The 26,806-nt window shown below is 42.8% G+C and overlaps 1 protein-coding gene across 1 annotated transcript in view; it reads right to left on the bottom strand.

Annotated features, from left to right (window-relative positions):
* Positions 1-26,806, bottom strand: part of CCHR2.PART1H1orf174 (chromosome chr2.part1 C1orf174 homolog) — a 223,245-nt gene that overhangs the window by 1,091 nt on the left and 195,348 nt on the right. The window lies entirely within an intron of this gene.

Genomic DNA, 26,806 nt, shown 5'->3' with positions numbered 1-26,806 from the left:
AAAGAAACTCACCACTGAGCAAAGCAACCTTGGATAAAAAGAGCTGTATACAAGAGAACAAAAACCAAGGATGCACCAACAGCTATGTAGAAATCCAAAAATTGTCAGCAGACAAATCCAAAGCGACAACAGCCAACGATGTATTCCACTTTTTATTGACAGGAACAGAATAAAATAGTAAGCGCTTTCACATCCTATGATGCTTCTTCAGACTTCAATAACATTCAGTGAAAAGCCACTCTTTAAATGCAGCTTCTTTGCACAACATAATCTCATGTCAAGCAGTTGACTAATCATATTTAAAGTGCCTGTGCCTAAGGAATTCAATGGTGCTTTAAAAGTTAGTCACTCAGTACAATATTATATGCATAACATAATGAAAATGTTGTTTCAACAAGTGTATTTCATCTTTTGAAGTCTTCTGAAAACTCCATTGAACTTATCTGTCATTGACCAAGTTTATAAAATTTATATAAATTAGCTTATTAAAAATATATAAAAATAAAATGTCTAATAGAAAAAACTATGATGTCTAGTAAAAAATATATATATGCCGTTTTTTAATAGGGATAATGATTTTAGGTATGAGAATACCACTAGCAATACTGAAACCAAAAATAGGTTAGTAATTCCTTTCACCAATAGAAACACACATATAAAACAAATTTTAAACATGAATAGGTAATTGCTTGTTATGTGATTAAGCTGTGCAAAGAAGCTGTATTTAAAGAGTGGCTTTTCACTGAATGTTATTGAAGTCTGAAGAAGCATCATAGGATGTGAAAGCGCTTACTATTTTATTCTGTTCCTGTCAATAAAAAGTGGAATACATCGTTGGCTGTTGTCGCTTTGGATTTGTCTGCTGACAATTTTTGGATTTCTACATAGCTGTTGGTGCATCCTTGGTTTTTGTTCTCTTGTATACAGCTCTTTTTATCCAAGGTTGCTTTGCTCAGTGGTGAGTTTCTTTTACTGCTTGTACTGTGTTTTTATCTCACCGCTGAGACATGGCTATGGAATGAATAATGAATATTATTATACATGAATAATGCTGAAACAACATTTTTACAAAGTTATTTCAACTGCACTTTGTTATGCACATAATGCTGGGTCAAGTGATCAACTTTTAAAGTACTACTGAATTCTTTAGGCACAGGCATTTTAAACATGAATAGGTAATTGATCAAAACAGAACAAAAACCAAGGATAGAGATAAATCCAACACTGAACTCCAAGTTTAATCCAAATTCAAAACGTAAGCGCCTTCGTCCCTTAAAACATTAATACAGGAACTTCAGACTATGGTGTCATGAGAAGTACTAAAAATCATAATGGCTTTCAGAAGGAAGCTGATACTCCATTACCTTCAGCCGACTTGAGACTACACAAGGTAGTAAAGTTATGAAAATTATACCACCCCCTCTGGTACCTTTCTACAGCTCTTAAGTCAATTTTAGTCCATAGCTTAGGAAGAAAATGGAATTATAAGCTTATCACAGAACTGACCTGATCCTTTGTACATATTCTTCTGTCACGACACAGGTTACATATGGGTGCCCATCACCGTATTTGGGGTGGGGTGAAGGACTGAACTTCAAATGCTTAAGCTACAATGCTCAATCACCAACCCATTGAAAAACAAAAGTTAAACACGACCCCCGTACTCCCCACTGCCCCTGCTAAATATATATACGGACTCTGATTGAACTACAGCGGGGAAAAAACAAATTCCAAGATCTACAGAGCATTGTAATCTAACACAGAAAAAAAGGGTATGCACGATAATCTGATTTTCAATCATACATACAAATTTTTCTGCCAATGGGAAAAAAAGTTTACTGTATGTACAAACATACAGAGACATCAACCAATCAACAAGTATCTTTCTGGGAGGTGGAAAGTAATTGTGACATCCATAGAAATCACGCACTGACACAAAGACGAGTGGCCCAAGGTCAGAACTGAAGCCAGACTGAAAATGTGAGGCACAAAAAACAGTCACCCAACACTGTACTGTAAAAGACTTGAAAGATAATCATTGGCAATTCATAGCCTTAAGTCCTGGATTTGAGTCTCTCACTATCTGCATATATGTCGCTACACTGAAAGTCACTGACCAAATGGCACATGCACTGGTCACTCTTGAAAAGAAGCCCGTTTGTCTCGTGTTTGCCCAGTTAGTCTAAAAAAGAAAATAATCCATTTGCAAAGTCAAATCTAGTAGTAGTAAAGTACAGCCACAGCATGAAGTGATTATAGCAGCACACTTCTGAATAAGGGATCACTGCTGCAGTGTAAATCATTGTCAGCCACAGGAACATGTACACTTATTTGCTCACCCTCTCATTCATTTTAAACTAGCTGGGATCTTTGATTTTCAGTATAATCCCAAGAAAATGCAACAAAAATACAGAAATACAAGGATTTAGGATGATACAACTGTCTTATAGCTTCTCCTGTTAGAGGTCACCACAGCGGATCACTGGTCAGCAGACTAACTGGCAGTGGAGTTTTTACAGTGTTGAGTTGCCAGACCGGTTGCCCACCTTCAAACAAGGCACACACACCCCTACTACGTCTTTAAAACTCATTCGACCACAGGAAGGACATGCAGACTCCACACAGAAGGTGCTCCAGCAGGGAATCGAACCACAGAACCTCTTGCTGCGAGGCGACAACACTCACTGCTATGATGCAACAAAACCAGAAAAAAAATAATGGAAGATATACAATTCAGCAGTGTGGCACACAATCACATATAAATAAAAATGTTTGAAAAACAAAGTGTTACACCAATAACTACAATGTTTGTCTATTTGCGGGATATGGAACGAGGTGGGAGAGGTAAGGCTGACAGACCATGGGGAACTCAACTGAAAATTTAGTTGTCCTGTGGGTATACATTTCTTGCACATTAGTAATCTTGTTGGTCAGATGTTTGCTCAACTGTTTGCCAATGCAAATTAAAAAATGAGTTTTCATGTTTGCTAGTTGATTTAGGAATGGAGAGCAGCAAAATGATATGCTGAATCTCTTGAAAGTACAAGGGGTTCAGGGTCTCCACATAATGAGGTCAGACATTTGAGGCTGTAAAGAAGTTATAAGTAAACAAAAACCAAGAGCAAGGTAGTGATTAACTTAAACAACTGGAGATAGAATAGCAAAGGTGAATTCTACTATCACACCCTGCAGCACACGTGGAGACCCAGTTATAAAAAATATGCCACCTTTCAATGCAGTCAATACAGACCAGTTTGTTATTAAGCTGGAAATGAATATCAGTAAAGGGAAAATAAGTGACCTGGTTATGGTTATTTTATATCTATTAGTTCATAACATTTTCGCCCTGTATAAATGAGCAAGTGTGAGATTTGTTGTTGAAATTCATATCTTGGTCAAGAATTATGTAAGAGACATTTGAAGACAGCATCCATTATTAGGGTAAGGTCATGCCCAGTAAATAGAAAAAAGTATAGCTGTCTAAGAACTTGCCATAATGCAGAATGGTCCAAGAAGTCAGATAGGACTGACCTAACAAAGGCAATTTTGGACCTTGAAAAGGCACAGAGCCTGTAGTTTTTAGTGAAAGTGTGTACAGATGACCAGGTGGCAGTCTTCAGTATAGATCTGGCATGCACTGCATTGCAGAAAGCACCAGATGCTGCTAGTACTCTGGTAGAGTGAGCTCGAGAGCATGAGGGCAAGGACTTGCCATGCAGACAGTAACAAAAGAAGACTGACTTACAGATTCCAGCTTGCAATGGACCAGTTGGCCCAGTTTGGAGTCCACGAAAGAAACCGTTGATCAGATTTTCAAATGGATGTTGTTTTGTCCATACAGAATTTTAGCAGTCTGTGAATGTCCACAAAGTTCAACATTCCCTCCCAGAGTCTGTGGGCTGGGAAAGAAGGCAGGTTAAGTTTATAGCCTGATTGAGAGACAGCTTGTTCACTACTTTATGCATGACTGAAGTATTAGTCTCGTGGGTCACATGAGTGCCTAAAGCTCTGAAACCCTCCTAGCTGAGGTGAGGGCCAGAAGTAAGATAGTTCTCCTGGTGCAGAATTTGAGGTTTACTGATGTTGCCATTTCAAAAGGAGGTAAGGTAAGTCAAGTCATCCCAGCATGAAGATGAGGTCCCAAGTAGGGATCCTGAGTTTTCTAAGTGGTCTAAGATGCAGGACCCCTTTCAGGAATAACCTGATCTCAGATCTGAACATAAGTGGGGGAGATAGGGCTGAGAGGTAGGCTTTGATGGAAGACTAGACCAGATCTGTAAGCAAAAGCTCATACAGATATTTCAGAATGGAAGGCAACTCTAATTGGCTGGGGTCTTGTGCATTCCCTTGGCACCAAAAGGAGAATCTCTTCCATTTTGCTATACAACATTTTCAAGTGGTGGGTCTCCTGGCTTCTTGGAGAGCCTTAACATCCTCATAAAATGGTGCCTATAAGGAATTAGAACCTTATCCACAGAGTTAAAATTACTGATGACAGATTGGGGTAAAGTAGTAACCCTTTCTCTGTTGTGCTCAGGGGCAAGAGGAAGCCATTGGTTGGCCTCTGAAGCAATCAAATCTAGCTGAAGAGTCTCCCAAAGGTGAAGGATGTCCTGGAAATCCTATAAGTTCATTCATGAGGGTCCTCCAAAAACCTGCTTAGAGCGTCTGACACACTGTCCTGTAATGGAATGTATGTGGCTGAGAGTGACCTTTTCTGGGTGACAGGGTCCCAGACTTTGTGCAAATCTGCACAATTAGTAAGATCTGCTAAACATATTACTGTTATGGTGTCTGAACACTAATAGGGTACTGTTTTCCAGATATGTGAGGAGACTTGAAGAGCTTGAATGAAGGTCCTAATTTCTTTTACGCTGAAGTGTTCCTTTAGTAGCACGGGCTGCCTTCTGCCCTGTACTTGCTGGCTGCCTGTCCAGGCCCCTTATATGCCTCATCCAAGGCATCATTGTGTATTTCATGAACTGGGGCTAGCAGAATGAAGGGAAGCCCTGGGCTGAATTTCACCTGATTCTTCCACCATAAAGAATTCCCATCTGACACAGGATAAAAGGGGAAATCACTGTGTCCAGAGGATTAGAGTGCTGAGACCAAACTGTTTTCAGGTACCGTTACATTTTACTCATATGCAGTCTGGCTAGGGGAAGCATTGGATAATGGCTTCCATGAACCCCAGAGCCCTTGGAGTATCCCTGGTTGAACATTGTCTGAGGGAGGCAAGATTGTGGAAGTAGTTGTAAGGATCTGCACCTTCTCTTTTGAGGTAAGAACCTCAGTGGAAATAGGAGGAGAAGGGCAAACTGGAAATGATGTTGGAGAATTTGTGGTGAAGTAGCTTGGACTAAGAGGTCATCCAAGTTGGGAAAAATCTCAAATTCCTTGGGTTTGGCAGAAGGCGAGCACTGATGCATGACACTTTGTGAAAACTCTTGAGGCTGTGGAAAGCCCAAAAGGCAAAAGCAGTACACTGATAGCAAGATGAACAAGTACAAAACCGGAGGAATCTCCTGCAAGGGGTCCAAAAGTACAGTTTTGTACCTACCATAAATGTAGATGTTCGAGTGCTAATACAGCTGCAGTAATCACAGATGGGTTCTCTGCCATCAGGCGGGTCCTCGGTCGGCCGAATTCCAAAGTCTAGGTCCGGCGTCGATTGTTGTCGCTTTCTTTCCTGACGTCAGTGCGACAGGGGTATATAAAAGACACAGCCGACGCCATTTTCTTCAGTCTTTCTTGCCCCAGATGTCAGGTGCCCCCAGAAGGAAGGCAATACATAAATTATATATATATAATCATGCAATGCAATATAATCCAAAAATCAGTAGTTGCAAGCAAATACACCATAGAAGGATAACCCAATCAGGTTGTATGAGGAGGTGTTAGCCACTAGGCCTTTACCAAGAGGGGATGGAGGGAGGGAAACCTGTACTGCAGCTGTATTAGCACTCGAACATCTACATTTATGGTAGCATCTACATTTATGGTAGGTACAAAACTGTACTATGTTCATCGTGCATACAGCTGCAGTAATCACAGATGGGTAGAATCCCAAAGCTATGCACAGGGTGGTAGGCACTAGGTGGAACTGGGAAGAGCCAGAATGCCCTGCAACACAGCAGTGGCAAAGCTTGCTCTAGTTTTGGAGTATAAAGGCAGGTGGTAGTGTTTTGTGAAGGTATGCACAGAACTCCAAGTGGCTGCCTCCAAAATATCTTTGGTAGGGACTCCTCTGAGGAAGGCTGTAGAGGTAGCTGTGGCCCTTGTGGAGTGAGATCTGATGTCTGTAGGAACAGATTTGCCAAGAAAGGAGTAACAAAACCGTATGCAGTGGCCTATCCATTTTGAAATTGTCTGTTTGGAAATTGGCTTCCCTTGAGCTCCTACAGCATAGGACACAAAGAGTTGTTCTGATTTCCTGAAAGGCTTTGTTCTGTCCAAATAGTAACGTAGCTGTCTATGGATGTCTAAGGAATGTAGCAGCCTTTCCCCTTTGTTTTGAGGATTGGGGTAAAAGGTAGGTAAGTGTATGGCCTGATTTAAAGCTACCCTGGATACTACCTTAGGCATAAATGACGGGTTGGTTCGTAGGGAAACCCTGTCCTGATGGAAGATGAGAAAGGGCTGCACAGCCATGAGGGCTTGTAGTTCCGAAACCCTACGAGCTGAGGTAACGGCCAGAAGGAAAGCTGTTTTCCAGGACAAATATTGCAAATCTGTTGAGGCAGCTGGTTCAAAGGGAGGTAAAGTTAATTTTTCTAGAATGTAATTAAGATTCCAGGCTGGTATTGGTTGTTTCCTTGGAGGTCTTATATTCTTAGCCCCTCTGAGGAACTGTCTTAAGAGTGGGTGAGAGAATAAGGGTGGATCAGTGTTGTATTCTGCAGAAATGGCTGAGGCATGAATTTTGATGGAGGAAAATGAAAGTCCACTGTTCAACAGCTCAGCTAGATACTGTAATATCTGAGGCAAATTCAGTTTTCTAGGATCCTGGCCTTTTTTCTCATTCCAAGCGCAAAACCGTTTCCATTTTGTGGAGTAAGCCTTTCTAGTAGATGGCCTTCTGGCCTCCAAAATGACATCCTGCACCTCTTTGGAAAGTAGGGTCTGTTGTGGTGTTAAGGAATTTTCCATGCAGTCAGATTGAGTGTTTTCAGCTGACTGTGAAGAGTTTTGTAGCTGTGCTGAGTCAGTAGAAGAGGCATTAGAGGTAGGGTCCAGGGAGGAGTATGTGTTAGGCTCCTCAGGAGTGGGTACCAGTGTTGTCTTGGCCAGTCTGGAGCAATCAGTATCATCTTCGGTCTGTCTGCTCTTGCTTTCAAGAGCACCTTGGGCAGAAGAGGCAAAGGAGGGAAGGCGTAAACTGTCCGTGCTGCCCAACTGAAAGAACTGTCCACTCTCCAGGCCTTTGGATGGAAGGTCCTTGAGCAGAACTTTGTCAATTGATGATTCCTGTGGGAGGCAAAGAGATCTACGTCTGGCCTTCCCCACGCTTGGATTATCTTTGTAAACACTTGAGGATGCAACTTCCATTCGTGTGGGTCTGTCATATTTCTGCTTAGATTGTTTGCCAGCGTGTTTTCCAATCCTGGCAGGTACTGTGCTTGAAGTTCGATTTGCCATTCCAGAGCCAAGTTCCAAAGTGACATGGCTAGCCTGCACAGGGGGTATGAATGTGTTCCTCCTTGTTTGTTTATGTACCACATTACTGTGGTGTTGTCTGTTCTTATCAATAATTGCCCTGGATGCAGGAGGTCCTTGAAAGCTGTAATTGCATTTATCACTGCTAGCATTTCCTTTTGATTGATGTGAAGGTGCTTTTCCTTTTGGGACCATTTGCCCTGAATGCACCTGTCTGTCATGTGTACCCCCCAGGCGTAGTCTGAGGCGTCTGTTGTGATGACTTGATTTGCTAGAGCCTTGCAGAATGGCAGACCTGTGTTTGTTTGGCATGCTTGGGCCCACCATAGAAATTCCTCTTGCAAGCATGGAATTATTGGTATTATTGTTTCCAAACTGTGGCTGTGTTGAGACCATAGTTTTTTTTAGGTACCATTGAAGTTTCCTCATATGCAACTTTGCACATGGGATTAGAAGAATGCAAGATGCCATGAAGCCCAGAGCCTGCAGGATTTTCCTTGCAGTAATCCTGGTACAATTTGCTAGTATTTTGAAGTACTGAGTTAGTTGCCCCTGTTTTTCTGGCGTAAGATAGGCCATCAGGGTGTTTGTGTCCAAGTTGGCACCCAGGAAAGTTATTTTCTGAGATGGTGTTAGCCTGGATTTCTCTTTGTTGACTGTGTATCCCAGAGAATTCAATAACCGTGTTACATAAGCCAGATGTTCCAAAAGTATGTGTTTGCTGTCCGCTTGGATCAGGCAATGGTCCAAATAAGGGTAAATTTGTATCCCTTGAAGTCTGCAGTAGGCAATTACTGATGCCAGGCATTTCGTGAATACTCTGGGCGCAGTAGATAAGCCAAAGGGCAATGCAGAGAATTGATAGTGGATTGAACCTGCAAGAAATCTGAGGTATCTTCTGCAACTTTGTCTGATTGGGACATGCAGGTATGCCTCCTTGAGGTCCAATGTTACCAGCCAAAACTCCTTGCCCAGCATGGGAAGAAGCTGCTGTAAGGTGAGCATCTTGAATTTTGGTACGAGTAGAAATGTGTTTAGGATGGATAAGTCCAAAATGGGTCTCCAGTCGGTTCCTTTCCTTGGTACCAGGAATAGTCTGGAATAAAAACCTTGACCTTGTTCGTGAGTAGGTACCTCTTGAATAGCTTTCATGTCCATGAGCTTTGAAATTTGTATTTGAGCCACTGCCCTTTGATTGTGTGGCAGGTTTGGCATGCCTCTCATTTTTGGAAGAGTGTGGAAATGAAATCTGTAGCCTCTGTCTATGATGTCCAGGATCCATTTGTCTTTTGTGACAATATGCCAATTTTTCGAAAATAATGCCAGTTTTCCGCCTAAAGGTGCTGCCATTTGAGCCTTGACTGGCATGCAAAGGGGAAAGTCATTGGTTCTGCTTTCTGAATGGCTGTGAATTATCCTCACCACCTCTTGGTGTAGGTGCTTGCCATTGTCTGCCTCTAAAAGATCCTTGAGATTGCCCTCTACCCCTCGGGCGCCTGTATCTACGTCTTTGTCTGTCCGTGGCTGGAAAGGACCAATTTTTTGAAGGCCAATTTCTACTGAAACGTGGTGGTTGTACCTGTAGGAAATCTTTCACTGTTTGCATTGATTTCGCCTTTTCCTCCATTTTCTTTAATACCTCCTCAGCTTTAACCCCAAACAATACATCTTTTTGAAGAGGTGCATCTAGTAATTTTGCTTTGACATGATCTGGTAAGGTTTGCTCTTTGAGCCAAGCATGTCTACACGTATGACTGATCCTGTAACAGCAGCGCTACATGAGGCCTCTAAAGCATCAAAACCACATTGCAAGGTATGTTTACCCACTTGCTCTGCACTATGCAACAAATCCTGCAACTCCTTCAAGTCTGGTTGTTCAGGTTGTGACATTTTGCTTTTCAACTGAGATAACAAAAACTGTTGACACTTTAACATATGGAACTGACAGTTTAATGCCCTCATGGTTAAGGTGGCCGAGGTGTATACCTTTTCCCCCCACCTTTCTAAAGCTCTGGAATCTCTCTCTGAAGGTAATGGATTTTTGGCTGTGGAGGCCTTAATTCCCTTGGGACCCTGTGAAATAGTTTCTGGGTCAGCCGCATGGCTTTTGTATAGGAATTGGTGTGAATCAGGAACCCGGTAATACCTGTCAGGCTTGACTGGATCTGGAGGTAAAGAATCTGGGTTAAGGCTGGCCTCTGAATACACATCATCTAGTATGTCCAAGACAGGAGGTATAGCCAGAGGCCTGTGCTGAGGGAGCAAGAGGAAATCCCCTGAGCCTTTTCTTGGAGTCTGAGTACTCTTGGCCTTCCCAGTGGAAGTGTTCCCTCAAGGTATGCAAGGTTTCCCCAAAAGAGTAATCCTCAGGGGAGACAGAGGAATGCACTCCTCTGCATCAGAATCTTCAAAAGGGGAGTATGAATGTTCCTGGTCCTCAGAATGTTCTGAAGTAATGGAGGCCTGGTCCGAAGAAGGGTATTCTTCCTCCACTCTGGGCCTTTTGTCCGAGGGGGGTTGAGAACCCCTGATAAGAGTAATCAAATCCTCAGCCATTTTGAGCATCTGCTTTTTAGGCATGGGGCCTTGAGTAGGGCCCTGTGGAGCTTGTCTTTTAGTATGCATGGCTGCTTTAGATTTAGTGAAAGCCTTAATGGAAAAAGAAGGCGGCCTGAAGACACCTTGAGAGGTGGCAGGCCTGAGTTTCCCCCGCCAAGAGTGGCTTCGGTATCTGTAATCGGGGTGTGGGCCGAAGAGCTTGCGACCTCGGGCACAGAAGACACCGCTAATGAAATGTCATCGGTAGTCAGGGGCCGCGCAGGCACCTCGCTGAGAACTGGAGCACCTGTAGACGGCTTTAGCGTGGTGTCGGTAGAAGTCGCGGACCTCGTATGTCGGTCCTTATCTTTGCGTCTTTTACTCAAAACTGGAGTCGGAGTATCCGACGACATAATGTAATTAAACTTTTTGCCAAAATAGTGTTGAGCGAACTCCGCCCGACGCTTAATAGTGCGTCTGTTGAATGTAGCACAAAAACGACAGGCCGAGACGTCGTGGTCAGGGCCTAAGCAAGGAATGCAGAGGGAATGGAAATCCTTATGCGGTATTTGCTTCCCACATGAAATGCAATTATTAACTTTGTCTGACATTGGTCTGAGGCAAGAAAAGTTTCCCCAACGGGGTACTTAGCTTTCAAGAAGTCTTCGGTTGAAAAATATTCGTAATCTCAGGAGCTGGCCGACCGACACTTGCGAACTGCTTCTGCTTCGGGCACCGCGCGGCAAGAAAGACTGGAGAAAATGGCGTCGGCTGGTTCTTTTATACCCCTGTCGCACAGACGTCAGGGAAGAAGCGACGACATCCGACGCCGGACCTAGACTTTGGAATTTGGCCAACCGAGGACCCGCCTGACGGCAGGAAAACCCATCTGTTATGACTGCAGCTGTATGCACGATGAACATCACAGGAGTTATAAGAGATCTGGGAACAAAGGTTGACAGCAACCTCTCTTTTGACCACCACATTGCTACTGTGGTAAGAAAAGTCCTTCTATGTGACACATCTCATTACTAAATGTTTTGCATCCAGGAAGAAAGAGGTCATTGTCTCTTTCTATTCTTCCCTCATTAGGCCAATCATAGAGTACAATGCCCATTTGGCATGCACCTCACCAGACACCTGCAACAACTGGAGAGGCCACAAAAGTACCTCACAAGAGGATCCTAGACCTTAAACACTTGTCTTGTATGGATGGACAGACTCAAAAAACTTCTCTGTCTCATATCGCCTACTTATTTATTTATTTTATTTATTTTTATTTTACATTTGTTAACCGGGAGAGTCCGACTGGATACATGTCCATTTTCAGCGGAGGCCCGGGGAGAAAAGCTCCAAGTACATAACAGACATATGAACATTGTTAATGCAAAAAAAGGAAGATAGTTGAGTTCTAAATACAATATAAAGATACATCACATCTTGGGAAAAAAAAAAACAGCAGCAGCATATAAAAAAAAACATAGGTCAGTTACAAAGGCGAGGCGCCTTGTTAAAAAGCGGTTAAGGATAGTGAGGTAAGAGAAGGGTAAATGATAGTGGTTAATCAGGTTTGGAACAGGGACATTGCCAGAGAGTATTGAGATTGGGTTTAAGCTTTTTTTTGAATTGTAGGAGTGAGGGTTCTGAGGGGAGCATGGTTGGTAGGGAGTTCCACATTTTACCTACAAAGTTTGAGAATAGAGAATCCCCAGCAGAATTATTGGCTTTGGTAGTTTGAGCTAAGATCTTATTGGAGGAGCGTAAAGATTGCAGGTTAATATAGGGGTTAATGATGTTTTTCAGAGCTGGTGTTTTCTCTGGGTGATACAGTATCTGGTGAGCCGTTTTGAGTTGGTTGAAATGGAGTTGGCTGGAAAACTCTAACCACCCTAGTTGCTTCAAGTTAGTGCAGTGGTGCGTTCTAAAGGTGGAATTTGTGGCAAATCTAGCTATGTGATTGTAACAAGAAGCAAGTTTGTAAAGAGGGGGGAGGCATAGAAAAGAGTTGATAGTAGGTGTGTGCTGGCAATTGTAAATTTAGCGTGAGGAGTGAGAAAGTGTTTTACTTTATAGAGAGCCAAGCTTTTTATTGACGGTTTTGATGGTAAGATTGAAATGGGTGTCAAATTTAAGGGAGTTATCAATGGTAACACCTAATAGCTTTGTGTGAGCTTCTGGTGATATAGTGATTCCATTGGAGGATTTAATAGAGAAGGTGGGGGGAAGAGTCTTGTTAGTGGGTGAGAAAGTAAGTAGTTTTGTTTTGATCTTTAGAGATCATCTCTGCTTGACTTGCAAAGCCATGTCTGACCCAGCTCTGTTAGAAATGCTACATCTAAAGAAATCCCAATCCCTCTGCACCACATGCTCCAGAGACCTCAACCTCATTACCACAATCAACAGAACATGCTGGAGAGACAGGTTCATAACACAGAGACTGCCCCATGCTATGGGATAGACTTCCCATACATGTCAGGCAGAGCACCTCACTGGCCCTCTTCAAGAGGAATCTTGATGAGTGGATGGGAAATAGAAAATTCACCCCAGGGATCATTCCAGCCACTCTGCTAGACAAGGCACTGGGAACTAAGATCAGGTGGCATGATGCCAGGGTAATCCTATGGGCTAGGCTTGTAAAGGCTCCAGGGCCATTAGCCTAGTACACACCTACAAACCTATGACAGGGCTTCCCATGAGGGTTTTGTAGTTTTAAGATTCATCTTTACTGCGACCAGAAAAATTGTTTTCCATGTGAGAAACTAAGTCTGCAGTGGAAGTGGGTTCAAAGGGAGACACTGTTAAGGCTTGTAACATAACCGTAATGTCCCATCATGGTAGAGCAGTTTCTCTAATGTGCTTGTCTTAGTAGAAAAATATCTTTGAGGAATACTTTTGAGATTAGTTGCTATGGACATATCATTGTATCCTACATGAAAATTGGAAATTGCTGCCAAATGAACCTTAATACTTGTGAAGCTGGAACCTTTGTCAAAGATCAGACAAAAATAAGTATTCAAGGAACTGTATTTAAAAGGAGTATAAATCTTTGGAATATGCCAGAATTGAAACTCTTTTCCATTTACTATGGTAAAATTTCCTTGTTTACTTTCTGTGATGCGGAAAGGATACAGACTACTGCTGGAGAAAGCCTGGTGTCTCTGGCTATATTTAAAATTGGAGGAACTATATGGTGCATTTCACGGAATTCTGATCAGGAGATGACAATCCTGAGGAGTGAGTTAACAGGTCTGGATACATATCTAACATCAATGCAGGATGTACTAGGAGAGGCCACATGTAAGGAAGCAAATTCTGTAGTGGCCAAAAGGGAGAAATGAGGATTACTCTGGCCTTGCACACCATTGCTTTCTGTACGAATTTGTTCATTACAGGTAGAAAGGGAAAAGCGTACAGGAGACCTGGGGCCAAATATGGCCTACAGGATCCTCCGTGACCGTCCCTGTGGAGGGATTAAGGCAAAATACCTACTGCATTTGTTGTTCATGTAGGTGGCAAATAGGTCACATCAAGGCTGGCCTCAGCTACTGAAAATTGTTCATGTCACTTTAAGACTGAGGGACCACTCATGAGGCATTAGCATTGTCCTCAGTCTGTCTGCGGGATGCACACTGCTATCAGAAAACATCACCCATTACCAAATCCTCATGGTTTCTCAACATAGGAGATATGATTAGGTTTGTCCCAGTTTGCTGGTGTACCATACAACAATCATGCTTGTCTGTATGGAGATCCCACCTTTGTGGAGGAGGTCCTGAAATGCCTGCAATGCTAGGACTACTGCTCTCAAATCCAAAACACTGATTTGAAGGTTGGCATCTGAAGTTGATCATGTAACTTGGACCATCTTTCCTTCAAAATGCACCCCCCCCCCCCCCGAAGGGCTGCATACATGGTCACTGTTACAACAGGTGAATCCATCTGCAAAGAATGTCCCTCAGTCACAGATGGGGAGATTATCCACCAAGTGATGTATGGTGTGAGGACTGAGACCAATGTACTGTTATGGTCCACTGCAGCAATGTTATGAAATGTCTGGCTAATGGAATCAATAAAATTGTGGATGCCACAAGACCTAAGAGACACAAGTAATCTTGCTGGTGGTATTGGGTGATGTAGAATTTTAAGAGCTGTTAGATGAAGTGACAGGACCCTGAACTGGGGAAGGCTGACTATTTGGAGTTTGGTGTTTAGGGGCATCCTATGAATTCAACACTGAGTTGGAGTCATCTGACATTTTAAGTTTATGCAGATTCCTAAATTCAGAAGCAGCTGGAGTACTTGATCCTGGTGAGCAAGGAGGAGATGCTTGATGGAAGCAGTGAAGAGCCAATCATCAAGATATAGGAAAACTTGGATTCCCAACAATGATCTTAGTGAACATCCTAGAAGCTGTGGCGAGACTAAATGACAGCATTCCGAATTGGAAATGATTGGCTCCCAGCCAAAGTGGACAAAACCCCTAGAGTACTTTGCAATTTTGATATGATAGTAGGTGCCCTGGAGATCTACAGAGCACATCCAGTTGTCCTTTCTCTGAAGAGGCAAAATGGATTGAAAAATGACCCATCTGTAATACTGTATGTCTTGCAAACTAGTTTAGATGAATGAGACCCAAAATGGGTATGAGGTTTCCTGTCTTTTCGTTCTACAAAGATCCTTGAATAGACTCTGGATTCTAAATGGGGAACCAGTTGGATTACTCTTTTGTTTTCTAGTTGCGTTGAAATTTCTATGGATGCTAACCCCCACTCACTGGGTGGAACATCAGGGACTTTCTTCTGTAGTGGGACAGAAAGCGGAAATGAACAGTTTCTGGATATTAGTCTTAGCATCCACGAATTTGATGTTACCGTGTGCCAGGCCTCAGTGTGCAAAAAAGATGCACCCAGACTGCCTCCAAAGTGTAACAGCGGGGTAACTGTTCAGGACCCCTGAATGAATTTCATGAAAACCTTGACAGTGTGGTCTGCCTCTTGGGCTTTATCCATTAAAACTGCCTCTCCTCTGCCATGTGGAGGTCTGTTACATTGGGAGTCCTGGAAAGTACTCTGCGATTTGCGGAACCACAATCTTCCCCAACTTCTGGTTCCTAGAGAAAGTTCTTTGGAGAGCGTCTTACCAGATTGTGGACTCCTAACGAGTGTATTCCTGATGAGTGTATTTGACTCTATCTAAACAGGGGTGGAGCCATCACAAGGGACAAATACAGGACAATATAAAACCTTCTGCAAAGTCATAAAGTTGCATCCAGGCAAGTTGATGCATGGTAATGCTGGTTCCTGCTGCTCTGGCCATACAGCTGCTGCATTAAAGAGCAGACACTGAAGGAGGATTGCAGAATGGAAAACAGTGAGTCCACTGTTTTCTGAACATCTGCAGGTAGCACCCCCAAGAGGGGCTTGATTATCTCTTTAGTAAAGTCTCTCTGGAACCTTGTTAAACGGGCTGGACAGTTCAGCAATCTGAGGACAAAAGTCACTGATGCACAGGCTCGCTTCCAAAATCTGTCAATTACCCTAGATTTTCTATTGGGGTGGCTAGATTAGCTTTATTCAGGCAGCTTTTTCTTTGTAGCTGCTGCCATACCACAGCAACTACAGGCAGACCTTTGCTCCACTGCTTCTTATCTGCTGGCGCAGATATGGGGTCAGCTTTCTCTGTTATGGGCTCATCACATCAGGGTCCTTCCACACCCAATGAGCCATAAACTTGATAAGTGGACCAATGGAGAGTACTACCCAGGATGATGTTGTTCCAGAACTAAAGGCTTCCAAGAATACGGATTCATCCGGAGAAGGGTCTTGGGATGTCTATCCCCCTTCTTTGTTTCATAACTCGAGGATGTCACCAAATGAGACATCTTCAGAGATGGAGCAAAGGAAACCGCTCTTTCCTTTAAGTCATTATCTTCAGTGATGCATCTAGGTGCTTCTACCTGCACATAGGTTTTCTGGGAATTCATCCTTGGGATGCAGTACAAGGGTCAGAATCAGATGGGGAGCTCACAAGGCAGACTTCTTCAGAAGCCCTTGGTGCAGACTGTCCCTGTATGATAAGATGAAGAGAAACAATGCAGATGGGGTTTAGATAGAACCAAACTGGTTGAAGCTGCTTTGTTTTTGGAAATTACCAAAGCCCTTTCAAATGCTTCAAAGGCAGAAACTATTGGAGCTGATGATTCCCTCCATTCCAAAAAAAAAGAAACCTTAGAGCCAATGAGCTCCAGCCACAAAGAAGATCTCGGATATGAGCTTTCCCAGGCTGAAGCCCCTTGGGAAATGTGGAGAATGCCAGCGTCGGCTCACTCCCTTTGAGCTTGGCTCCAAAGCTTCAGTTCAGAGTCTCATCCCAATCCGATGGTATCGAAGTAGAGAGAGAATGAGATATTATCAATGTGGAAGATGCATGAAGCTCCAGTGCTGACACAGGAGACAGTTCCAATCAGTTTGGTAAAACAGAAGCCAAAGGTTGGATCAGTGCAGACTCTTTTATAGGAGGACTAAGATGGCCAACACTTGGTACCTTCCCACGGGACGGTGTCGGGATGACCCAAAGCTGTACCAGTGTTCTCGAAATTTACTCATCATCCTGCTGACTTAAGAGTTTGGTAAGGGCTCTTGATGATCAACTGGACAATGCTATAGAAGCCGCCCAAAAATAGCTTCTCTCCAAGAATGAGTGACTGTAGTCAGGAACTCACCAGTCCCAGCAAGTAACTGATTCTAGGTGAGTGGCACTGCGACTATACGACACATGGAGTACCATTTCCAAAAGGTTTTAGTATCTTTTCTGCACCTCTGAAATTTGCCTAGACTCCAACTCAAAATGCTTCATCATATATAAGACAGTCTCTCCAAAAGAAATGTACAGAGTCCTTATTATCCAAAAGGACTTGCCTAGGAGAGTGCATTGAACAGAAGTTTTATTTTATTTGTCCTTTGTTGATCTGTCTAGTTCCAATAGCTAGTAGCATCTTTTCAGGAAGACAAGATTGTACTTTTACTATTAGGAAGGAAATTCCCCTACTCTTTTCAATAGGGGCTGTGGGATCTTTCACATTTCCCCTGAGCCATCGGTAACTCAAGCAGAAGGGGCCTCAGTTTAATGTCTCATCTGAAGGATGAGATAAGTGCAGAACTCCTCTTATGCTGCACTGCAGTGTTAGTAATCTATCTACTTGGTGTGGGAATAGAACCCACAGCCTTCTGGACCACAGGCAGTGTGTGCTACCCTATTGCATCATTAACAGTGCTATCCATTTGAGTGAGCTACAGAATGGTCAGAAGCCTTCTCATCTGAGGAATTAGACCAAGTCCCACCTTTATACATCTACACTTGTGAGCAGAGATCAAATGTTGGATGTAGTATACTGGAAGGTAAGCTTTGGGTACCCTGGCGAGATGGTAGCGGTGATGACCCAAGTGTTAGGAATACTGCAACACTGACTATATGAAAATTTTACTTGGAGACAATGTGTTCCCCAAGAAGATAAGAGCTGGTGTAGGTAAAAAAAAAAAAAAAAAAAAAAAATCAATTTCTTCGTAAGACTTCCGAGATGTAGTCCCATACTGTCCACCAGTGCTTGCAGGAAGTTGAAACATACATGAAGATTCGAAATGGACATATTCAGACCAACCATAAAGAAAAATGGTTAAGCCTTTAAATCATCCACACTGAATAAATTCTGCACTCCAATTTGACAGGTCATGGTTCTCAAAGATAGGCTTAATACACAGTCTTTGGGTACTCAAACTGTAATTGAGAGGCAAAGTGAAACTATAACCATTCTAAACTGTGTTCTACATTTTGAAACAGTTTTAAACACCTCACAATACTGGGGGGAAAAAAAATCAATGTTATCAAGGACGTGTAATTTACTAGTCAAACAGGATTGTTCCATAATCTTGCCAGAGTCCATTCTTCAGTGTCCATACACATGAAGTCAACAAGGGCAGCTAAGCCAAAAAACATACTGTACAATTGATATTAAATACGGTGTAACCAGCAGTCTAGCAGTTGTCTATACATGCATTTTCCTAAAGACTTTTGAGAGCAGGAGTAACAAGGCTGTGGAATGATTTAACAAATGACAACACTCAGTGAACTCCTCCAAGCATTATGACAGTGCCTTTCCTGAAGGCCTACTTACCAGGACTGTGAGAAGGTATGCTATAGACAAGAGATGTGACCTGTAGAGATTAAAACGAAATCCTGTCAACAGAAGAAAAAGACAAATTTTTGATTAGTTTGAGCTTTGTGCTGGCGGGCATTGTTTGAATTAAGCTGACCTGATCTGGCGGGAAGGATATTTTGCAGCACACTGACCTCGGAGTTTAGGAATATTTTCTATTTTCACAAAGCCATGGACATAATTAACAAATGTGCCAGGTATGGTGATACTGGCTAGCTGTGGGGTAAGGGAAGGAGTCTTACTGTGACCTGGTTGTAGTAGTCGAGCAACAGTTCTCCAGAATGTTTGGGAATTTTGAACATGTTGTCTCTTTTGCTCAAGGTAATGACAGGTTATTGGAGAAAAATGGATTTTTACCCTACTCCAGGCTTTGCAAGTTTGTTTTGTGGGATTTGGTCTAAAGGTAGTCTCGAGTTTGACACCTATCTATTAAAATAGGGGTAACTCACTGCAGAGTAATGGTGCACATACATTTCTTACAGAGGGGCATGAACTTGTCAATACATTGAGAAAGACCTTCCTGAAAGTAGGACTCAGTCTCGACCAAGTGAAAAGGTGTAGAGGAGTCATATCTGCACGGTTTAAACTAAATTTATTTATACATTTGTTTACTGGGTAAGTGTGCTGGTCTTAGGAGCTTTTTAGGCTTACTGTGTTTGTTTGGCCTTATGGCCTACTGTATTTTACAAAAATTACAAAACAGCAAAAAATAGAATAGATGTACAAAGTCAATTTATGGGTGTTAACTGAACATCTTAAAATAAAGAAATGAAAGAATTATATCATTGGCTAAATCTTACTTATAAGCACAACTCAGATTTAAATTATAGCTTCTCAAGTTGTGCTCACATTCGCATTAAACCATCTCCAATAAAAAGCCAACTAGACAGTTTTACTCATTGTATAAAATAACACATTTAAAACCACAACTTACAAGACAACACTTTAGACAAAATCCATACAGTAAACTCTCAGTTAACTGGAACTCAAGCAACCGGCAAAAATAGAAGAAATACAGTTCAATTTTCATGTCTTGCACTTTTACCTTACATTTTTAGAGTTTTAAAAAGTAAAATACAAATAACCCCCCCAACCTGAGAACAAGTCAAGCCAAACAAATAGTATAGGGTACAGTATTAGTCAGGCCTATTTTTAATACTAACTCTCAAGCAAACAGAAACTACAGTTATCCGGCATCTACCAATCTCCATGGGTACAGGTTAACTGAGAGTTTACTGTATTTAAACTGATCAGTACTAATAAAACTGTAAGCTATAGCAGTAAGCTATTCTTTCTACAATATATGTACTTCATAGGATCAAATGTAGTTACTCGGCTAATGGCTTTAGGGCCCCTTACAAGCCTAGCCAAGTTCTACCTTTATTTCCATGATCAGCACCTAATGCCTGTGTCCATAAGGGATACAGGTGGAACCCCCAGGGTGAATTTAAGGTTACCCATCCAGTCTAGATTGCATTTGAAGAGGGCCAATGAGGTGCTCTATTTGACCTGAACTGTACAGCTTTGTATCCATGATCTCTACTTTGTCAACACACCTTTCTCTTGTCAAATTATCATTACTTCACCTCAGTCCATAGTCCCATCCTTTGTATATACTATTCCTAGTTTTTCAGAATGTAATGGCATTATTTTTTTATTTTATCTTATGTTCTTTGTTTAACAGCTGATCTGTTGTTAAATGGTCTTTTACCCAAAATAATTTTTGTATTTACTATCTGATACACTTTACCTATGTATATGTTCTTTACTTTAAGAATGTTTTGTATTAGTACCTGGAGATTTTCTCCTTGGGTCTCCATTGAAAATGGGCCCCTGGCTCAGCTGGACTAACCCGGTTAACAAGTATCAAACAAAGTGGAAGTCTATTCCAAAGGTGTGGTAACCTCTGGGAGACCAATCTGTCCCTCCAGCAGGTTCTATTAATGTCACATACCAGGTTAAGGTCTTTAGAGCGAGTAACCAGTGTACCATTTGACTTGTGGATATGCATCACTTCCAATAAGGCAGGGTCAGCGATTGCCTTATATGCAAGGCAGAGACTGCCTCCAAGTAGTCTGTATGAAACAGAATAAAGTGACAATTTCAGGCGATCCACATAGGGCAAATGCTGAAGACCTTGAATTTTCCTTGTGAGGAACCTTTGTGGTCTCTCAAACTGCTGCAGATGCTTGGAAAGGTACATACCAAAAGGGGCATTGTACTCAATTACTGGCCTGATGAGGGAAGAGTACAGGGAGGTTAAAACTTTTTTCTGGAGGCAATGCCTTTACTTATGAGATGAGCAATACAGAATGCCCTTCTTACCACTGTGGGGACATGGTGAGCAAAGGTAAGACTGATGTCAACTTATGTGCTCAGGTCCCTCGCCATTGATTGCGTGAGTGTTGCCATTGATGTGGTAGTTGGCAGAACATAGGTCTTACTGAAAGGAATAATACATTTTTTTATTCGAGTTTAAAGCCATGACTTTGCATCAATCATTTGTTTGTGTAAGACCCTCTTGTAGGATGTTGACATCATTTGGAGATTCTATGACTGCTCCCAGTTTGCACTCATCAGTAAACTGCATCAGCCACAGACCTTCAGTTTTTGCTTGTACTTCGGAGAAAAAGACTTCGGAGAAATAGATTTCAAAAAGTAGAGGTCCCAGGACTGATCCCTGTGGAACACCACTGGTTACAGGTCTGCTACTGGAGGGAGAACACACGTACAGTTAAAACAGGGGATTCCGTCAGTGAGCCAGTTAGCAACCCATCTAACGATATAAGGGTTGATACCTAGCTGGGTGAGATTGTTAATGATGCCTGAGGGGGGGCCTTGTCAAAAACCTTGGCTAAGTCTAGGTAGGCTGTATGCACAGATTTCCCCTCATCCAGGGCCTTGGTGACTGTCTCAAAGTTGTCCACCATCAGGTTTAACAGGCATAATCGCCCTTTGGCAAATCCAAGCTGAACAGGGTCAAGTGTTTGGAGATTACATCTTTGTTGATAAGGTCCATGACGATTCGCTTCATGACCTTGCAGATAAGGCTAGCCCGGCTAATAAGTCTACAGTTCCCAGGGTCAGTGGAAGCACCACCTTTGTGCAAGGGAATAACTATGGCCATTTCCAATTCAACTGGGATGAAGCCAGTGCTTAGACTATGATTGAAGAGAGTACCCAAAGGTGTTGCTAATTCTTCTTGGCGACAGTCAGACAGCTTTAAACATTTCAGTCATGTGCATCGACATATCCTCCCTGGCTATCAAATTCTAGCTAGTGAACAAATACTCCACCCCCCCCCCCCCCCGCCATCTTGCTCCACTGGTTCTTCCCAATAATTGTCAACTTCCATGGAACTTTTATTTATTCCTTTAAAAGAGCTAGCATTTCCACTTAAGCATCAGCTCCATCACCTTGGCTATCACCATCTTCTATTTTCCAGAAACTGCTTCAGTAAATTGTAATCTTTATGTATCAACTGTAAAGACTAGCTTATCTTTCGCAGTATATTTCTTTCCTGGTTGCCACAGCTTTCACAAAAAGTACAGTTTTGTACCTACCATAAATGTAGATGTTCGAGGATCCACATTGCTGCAGTCCTAACTATTGGGTAGTCCGCTGTCCAGTCGGCCCGAATACCAAAGTATATGGCTGACGTCGGTCACGGCGCATTAGACTGACGTCAGGGTACTAATGCGCATGACCGACGTCATATCCTCAGTCTTTTCTTGCCCCAGATGTCAGAAGACCCTAAAAAGACAAGGCCAAAACCAAAACACACCAAACATACCTGCACCAAAAATATATACAATATATACAAAGGTACCAGAATATAATCTCACCTACACAACCACCCCTAAACACAGAGGGGAAGGAGGGAGGGTAAATTGGACTGCAGCAACGTGGATCCTCGAACATCTACATTTATGGTAGGTACAAAACTGTACTATGTTCTTCATTCCACATTGCTGCAGTCCTAACTATTGGGTAGAATCCCAAAGCAGAGGTAAGGGAGGCTGGCAAATCATAAGGAAGCAGGAGCTGATAACATGCCTTGCAAAATAGCTGTGGCAAAACCAGCCCTAGACTTAGAGTAGAGAGGAAGGTGGTAATGCTTAGAGAAAGTATGCACTGAACTCCAAGTAGCTGCCTCCAAAATATCCTTAGTTGCCACCCCTTAGAAATGCTGTTGAAGTGGCAGTAGCCCTAGTGGAATGAGGCCTAATCCCAGCTGGAATCTCCTTGCCATGACGGAATAACAAAATGCAATGCAGAACCCAATCCACCTAGAAATAGTTTGTTTTGACACAGGCTTGCCCTGCGAACTCAAAGCAAAAGAAACAAACAACTGCTGAGACTGCCTAAAATCCTTAGTCCTGCTTAAATAATAACGCAATTGCCTGTGTACATCTAAAGTGTGCAAAATCTTTTCCCCTTTATTTTGGGGATCTGCATAGAAAGTAGGCAAATGAATAGTTTGGTTTAAAGCCACACTAGAAACCACCTTAGGCATAAAGGAAGGATTAGTGCGTAATGATACCCTATCCTTATGAAAAATCAAAAAGGCTCAACCGCCATAAGGGCCTGTAATTCAGAAACCCTTCTTGCAGAAGTAATGGCCAACAAAAAGCAGTCTTCCATGACAAGTATTTCAGTTCAGCAGTAGCCGAGGCTCAAAAGGTTGTAGAGTAAGTTTCTCCAACACAAAATTGAGATCCCAAGCAGGAGTAGGAGCTCTACGTGGGGTCTTATATTCTTTGCCCCTCTAAGAAATTGCTTGAACAAAGGATGTGAAAACAATGGTGGGTCACAATCATAGTGAGCTGAAATTGCTGCAGCATGAATCTTAATGGAAGAGAAAGACAAACCTTTGTCCAATAACTCAGTAAGATATTGAAGAGCCACACTCAAATTAGGCTCGAAATCTCCAAATTCTTTGCTGCAGTCCAAAATAAAAATCTCTTCCATTTTTCTGCGTACACTTTCCTTGTACTAGGTCTTCTGGCTTCCATAATCACATTTAAAACTTGTTGAGGAAGTTGAGACCTGCTGTCTTTCAAAACAGAATATGCCAGGCTGTTAGATGAAGAGAGTGAAGCTTGACATTGAGCAGACGACCGTCCTTCTGAGACAACAGATGTGGAATCAAGGGTAAAGGCCATGGAGGCTTCCTTACCAGACTCCTCAGTAATGGGTACCAGTGCTGCCGAGGCCAATCTGGAGCTATTAAAATCATCCTTGGCTTGTCTTGCCTGACCTTTAGAAGCATCCTTGGGAGAAGAGGAAGAGGTGGAAAAGCATACACATGAAGATTTTTCCAACTGAAAGAAAGAGCATCCACTTTCCAAGCTGTGTGATGAAATCCCTTCGTGCAAAACTTTGGCAGCTGGTGGTTTAGTGGAGAAGCGAACAGATCTATGTCTGGAGTTCCCCATGACACTGTCAATTTTGAAATACATGAAGATCCAGTTTCCACTCGTGGGGATCCATGATTTGCCTGCTTAACACATCTGCTAAGGAGTTCTGTGCTCGGCAGAAACCTTGCCTGAAGAGTTAGTTGCAAGCTGAGCGCAGTCTCCCATAAAATCATTGCTTGCCTGCACAATGGGTAAGAATGTGTTCCCCTTGTTTGTTGATGTACCACATGACAGTTGTGTTGTCTGTTAGAATCAACACCTGCCCTGGAAGAAGTAACTCCTTGAAAGCCATTAATGCAAACTGGACTGCTAACATCTCTTTCATGTTGATATGTAGATGCTGTAGTCTGGCAGGCCACTTGTCTTGTATCCATTTTCCATCTAGATGAGCTCCCCAAGCAATGTCTGAGGCATCTGTCGTTAGAATCTGACTCGCCTCTGGCCGGGTCACAGAGAGTCCCTTGTTTAGGTGACATTCCTGAGCCCACCACAAAAATTCCTTTTGAATGCAAGGTATTATTTGAATGACAGTGTCCAAATCCTGGCAGTGCTGTGTCCATAGATTTTTAGATACCATTGTAGCTTCCTCATATGCAGTTTGGCATTGGGAAGCACCAGAATACAAGATGCCATGAACCCTAAGGCTTGAAGGACTGTCCTTGCAGTCAGCCCGGACTGAAGAGATAGTTGATGGAAGTAACTGGATAGATTCTTTTGTTTGTCCGGGGTTAAAAAGGCCATCTGGGCTGCTGTATTCAGTCTCACACCCAGAAAGCACATGTCTTGAGAGGGTACTAGACTGGACTTTATTTCGTTCACAGAATACCCTAGGCATCTTAGCACTGCTATAACATATTCCAAATGCTGTAGAAGGTCTTCCTTTTCTTGAGCCAGAATCAGGCAGTCGTCCAAGTAAGGATAGATTTGAATTCCTTTTAGCCTGAAGTAAGCTATCAGTGGAGCCAGAACCTTTGTGAATACTCTGGGCGCAGTGGATAAGCCAAAGGGCAATGCAGAGAACTGATAATGAGAATTTCCAGCTCGAAAACACAGATACTTCCTGCAACTTAGCCTTATAGGCACATGAAGGTAAGCTTCCTTGAGATCCAAAGTTACCATCCAGTGATCTTTGCCCAGCAGAGGTAAAAGCTGTTGTAACGCCAACATTTTGAACTTGGGAATGTCCAGATAAGTGTTGAGGATAGATAAATCCAGAATTGGTCTCCACGTGTTCCCCTTCTTTGGTACTAGGAACAGGCGAGAATAAAATCCTAGGCCCCTTTCTGGCACAGGAACTGACTGAATGGCTCCTATTTGGAGCAACAGAGAAATTTGCTTGTGAGCCTCTGTTCTTTGTAGAGGAGGAATGTCTGGCATGCCTTTGAAAGGAGGCAAGGTATGGAAATAAAACCTGTAACCGTGGTGAATGATATCCAGAACCCATCTGTCCTGGGTAATTAAATCCCAATTTTCTTTGAAAAGAGACAGCCTTCCTCCCAGAGGTGCTGCCAGGCGAGAATGTACTGGCAGCTGAAAAGGCAGGTCATTGGGTCTGCTTACGAAAGGACTGACCCCTGCCCTCACCAGAAGTCTGAGCAGGTGAACTCCCTGTCCTAGGCCTAAAAGAACCTTGAGCTCTGCCCCTACCACGTCTAGACCTACCCCTAGACTGGGAATCATAAGCAGGATAAGTCCACCCCTTAGTAGACCAATTTCTACTAAACTTCGGAGGCTGCACCTGCAAAAAATCTTTAACAGTTTGCATAGACTTAGCCTTGTCCTCCATTTTCTTTAAAACTGCTTCAACAGGCGAACCAAACAACACATCAGACTGTAAAGGAGCATCCAAAATCCTTGTCTTAACATGCTCAGCTAAGTTCTGATCTCTCAACCAGGCGTGCCTCGAAGAACAGAACCAGTGGCAGCCACCCTCGAGGAGGCCTGCACAGCATCAAAACCACACTGCAAGGAATGTTTACCCACCTGTTCAGACACATGAACTAAATCCTGCAACTCTTTACACACAATACCTTCTGCCAGAGCATCCACCTTAGATTTCAATTGTGAAAGGAGGTAATTCTGATATTTTAACATGTGAAACTGACAATTCAATGCCCTCATGGCTAAAGTGGAAGAAGTATACACTTTCTTTCCCCATCTATCCAAAGCCCTTGCCTCTTTATCAGGAGGAACAGGATTTTTAACCACAGAAGCCTTCACACCTTTAGGCCCCTGAGAGACAGTTTCCGGGTCTGCCCTAGGACTCTTAAAAAGATACTTATGAGCTTCAGGCACCCTATAGTACCTATCCGGTTTAACTGGTGCAGGAGGCAAAGAATCAGGATTCAGGGAAGCCTCTGCAAAAACATCTTCCACCACATTCAGAACCGGAGGTATAGCCAAAGGCCTATGCTGGGGTAAAAACAAGAATTCCCTAAGCCTCTTCCTGGAATCAGAGAAATCTTGACCTTCCCATTTAAAATGCTCCCTCATGGAATGCAGAGTCTCTGAAAATGAAAAATCCTCAGGAGGAGAAGCTGAAGGAGTAGAATCATCCACATCAGAATCAGAATAAGGAGGATACTCCTGCAAGTCTTCAGCCGAAGACTCAGAAGCCTCGAACAGTGCTCAAAACTCTCAAACTCAGGTTCCACCCTAGGCCTCTTATCAGGAGGGGCATAGAACCTCTAATCATAGTAATCAAATCCTCTGCCATTTTAAGCATATGTTTCTTAGGCAAAGACCCTGAAGCACTAGGAGAAACCCCCACTGAAGCTACACTAGGCCTGCCTCTCAAAGAAGCCTTGGAAACAGAGGGGAGGCTCTAACCACCTTAGGAAGAGAGGGAAGAACAGCCACCTGAGAAGCCCCTCAGCCTGGCCTACTTCCTGAGAGGATACATCCTGTAACAATAAAGTCTCTCCCTGAGACTCCAAAGAAACACCTGGCAGAACCTCCGGCTCCACTGAGCCTTCTAAAG

Source organism: Protopterus annectens, chromosome 2.part1 (assembly GCF_019279795.1).
Source record: "Protopterus annectens isolate FY-2018-M chromosome 2.part1, PAN1.0, whole genome shotgun sequence".
NCBI lineage: Eukaryota > Metazoa > Chordata > Ceratodontiformes > Protopteridae > Protopterus > Protopterus annectens.
The sequence above is the reverse complement of the archived record's forward strand: the minus strand, read 5'-3'. Positions and strand labels throughout refer to the sequence as shown.